The 3,471-nt window shown below is 38.3% G+C and overlaps 1 protein-coding gene across 2 annotated transcripts in view; it reads right to left on the bottom strand.

The window, feature by feature from the left end:
- The window catches only part of Znf81 (zinc finger protein 81), a 220,562-nt gene that overhangs the window by 72,255 nt on the left and 144,836 nt on the right, over window positions 1-3,471 (bottom strand). The window lies entirely within an intron of this gene.

Genomic DNA, 3,471 nt, shown 5'->3' with positions numbered 1-3,471 from the left:
GGGACAAGGTGGAGTAGGGGGGAGAGGCAGCTCTCCCACACACTCACTGGGTCTGGGCTAGGACTGGGTCTGGGGGTTCCTGGAACTCGGCAGAAATTCTTACTTGGTGAGCGGGGTGGGGGAGGTGCTGCGGAGTGTTGGGGGGCTTCCCAAGGGGGTGGAAGAGAGTCTCACCCATGGTGTGCCTGGGTTGGGACCAGCAGTGTATGTTGCTGGCGAAGGGTAGTGGGAAGCTCTCCCATACACTCACTGGGCCTGGGGTAGGAATGGATCTGGGGGTTTGGAATGAGGCAGAAATTCGTACTCGGGGTCAGAGTGGGGGAGGTCTATAGTAAATTTAGACAAGAACTAATGCCACTAATGCTGGAACTCTTTAAGGAAATTGAAAGGGAAGCAATACTTTCAAAAATTATTCCTGAAAGCAAGTATTACCCTGAATCCTAAACCAGAGAAACCCAACCAAAAAAGAAAATTCTAGGCCAATCTTCCTAATGAACACAAATGCAAAAAATCTTCAACAAGTTACTGGCAAATAGAATGTAGCAAGTCATCAGGAAGATTATACACCATGAGTATGTAAGATTTGTCCCAGAGATGAAGGGAGGATTCAACGTATGCATATCAATAAATGTAATACACTATATTGACAGAACCAAAGACAAAAATCACATGATTGTCTCAATAAATGCAGAAAAAACATCTCACAAATTCCAACACACATTCGTTTTAAAAACCCTACAGAAAATTGGGATAGATAGTTTTTCTCTGAATCTGATGAAAGCCATTTATGACAAACCAAAAGCTAACATAGTAATAAATGGTCAAAAACTGGAAGCTTTTGGGCTGGGCAGATAGCTCAGCAGTCTAAGCATCTTCCTGGCAAGTGCAACAACCCAAGTTCAATCCCTGGCCCCATGTATGCCTGTAATACCAGCGCTGGGGAGGCTGAGATAGGAAGATCACTATGAGTCTGAACTGCATAGCAAGATCCTGTATCAAACAAACAAACAAACAAACCTGAAAACTTTGACTCTAAAGTCAGGATCAAGAAAAAGATATCCATTATCACCACTCCTATTCAACATGATTCTGGAAACACTGGCCAGAACAATTATACAAGAGCAAGAAATAAAAGGACAGTAGAATAAGTGCTTGCCTGGCAAACACAAGGGCCTGAGTTCAATCCTCAGTTCTGACCCCCCCAAAAAAGAAAGAAAAGGAATAAGGATAGGAAATGAAATAGTTAAATTGTCATTATTTGCAGATGACATGATACTCTATGTAGAAGACCCTAAAAACTCCACCAAAAGACTGGTATATTTAATAACCAAATTAAGTAGTGTGGCTAGATATAGTCAACACTCAGAAATCAATACCATTTCTACACACAAGCAACAAACTCACAGAGAAATTAGGGGAACCACACCTTTACAATAATATCCAAAAATTTTAAATACTTAGGAATCAATCTAACAAAGGAAGTGAAAGACCTATATGATGAAAATTACAGTATTCTGAAAAAGGAGATGAAAAAGGATATCAGAAAATGGAAATATATCCCTTGTTCATGGATAGGAAGACTCAACTGTGAAAAGTGCCCTATTCTGAAAAGTGTTATATAGATTTAATGCCACCACAGTCAAAACACTATTAGCATATCTCACAGAACTGGGGAAAACAGTCACACAATTCCTTTGTAACCAGAGGAGATCTAGAATAGCAAAAGCAATTCTGGGCAACAAAGGCAAATCAGGGGCATCATAACCCTGACCTGAAATTATACTACAAAGCTACTTTGGTAAAAATCAACATGGTATTATGGAAAAAACAGACCTGAGGACCAATGGAACAGAATAGAAGATGTAGACAAAACTCCAAAGACACTTAGCTACTTTATGTTTGACGAAGAAGCCAAACATGTTCACTGGAGGAAAAAAAAAACCTTTAATAAATGGTGCTAGAAAAATTGGCTTTCCACATGCCAAAGGCTAAAACTAGACCCATATCTATTATCATGCAGTAAACTAAAGTCAAAAATGGATCGAAGATATAAATAGTCAAATAGAAACACAATCTATTGGAAGAGAAAAATAGGTTGAAATCTTGAAGACACAGGTGCAGGCAGAGACTTCATGAACAAAACCTAAACACAGAAATACTACAAAGAATCAACAAATGGGATCTCACTTTATTTAAAAGCTTTTGCACAACAAAAGTAATCACCAACATAGTGGAAAGACAACCCACAGAATGGGAAAAAATATAGGCAGTTGTTCTTCAAAGGACTTATATCTAGAACATATAGTAAATTTTTAAAAATCAAATGAAAAAATCAGGCCCTCAAAATTCAAAGCTCTAATAAAAAATGGGCATCTGAGATCAATACACACTTCTCAGATGAAGCGATATAAACAACAAATAAACACATTAAAAATGTTCAATGTTACTGGTCATTGGAGCGATGCAAATTATAACAATGCTGAGATTTCATCTCACCCCAGTAAGAATGAATATTACCAAGAAATCAACCAATAACAAATGCTGGTGGAACTGTGGGTAAAAAGGAATATTTGCCATGGTTGGTGGGATTCTATTCTGGTCCAACCACTGAGGAAATCAGTTTAGATATTCTTCAAAGAGTTAGGATTAGAGGTTGTATTCAACCCAGCTATTCCCCTTCTGGGTACCTCACCAGAAGAATTAAAAACATCATACCACAGAAATACAAGTGCACCCATATTTACAACAGCACAATGTAATAGCTAAATCTTGGAAACAACACAAATACCCATCAACTGAGGAATGGATTAAAAAGATGCATGTTTTTTAAATACAATGGAGTGCTACTCTATTTATAGCTATAAAGAAGGATAAACTTTAGACTTTTATAGGTAAATGGATGCAACTTGAGACATACTCATAAGTGAAATAAATCTGACCTTGTGTGAACATTATATTGTTTCACCAGTGTGAGAAATTCAATGAATAAATAAGATCCGAAATGTACAATAGATATTGTGACATACTCATAAGTGAAATAAAGGGACTGAGAAAGGAAACCAGATGGGGGCATAGAGATAGCTCAGCAATCTAAGCACCTGTCTAGGTAAGTGTAAGGACCCGGGTTCAATCCCCAATATCACATGCTGTGCGGGGGGTGGGTGGGTTACCACATGCTGTGCTGGCCCCAACCTGGGTGTGGTGATGCACTCTTGTAATCCCAGAACTGGGAGCCTGAAACAGGATGATCACTACAAGTTTGAGCTGCGTAGTGAGACCCTGTGCCAAATCAAAAAAAAAAAAAAAAAAAAAAAAAAAAAAAAGTGAAAAATAGAAAGGGCTGGGAGTGTAGCTCAGGGGTCTGACGCTTGCCTAGAAACTGCATGTACAGTAAACATGTACTAAAATTTTTTCTATAGTTAGAAAAATCTAGGCTTTTAATTTCAAACACCTCAAAATTTCTAGTCTCTA

The sequence above is a fragment of the Octodon degus genome, unplaced genomic scaffold, assembly GCF_000260255.1.
Source record: "Octodon degus isolate 3935 unplaced genomic scaffold, OctDeg1.0 scaffold00055, whole genome shotgun sequence".
In the NCBI taxonomy this organism is placed as follows: domain Eukaryota; kingdom Metazoa; phylum Chordata; class Mammalia; order Rodentia; family Octodontidae; genus Octodon; species Octodon degus.
The sequence above is the reverse complement of the archived record's forward strand: the minus strand, read 5'-3'. Positions and strand labels throughout refer to the sequence as shown.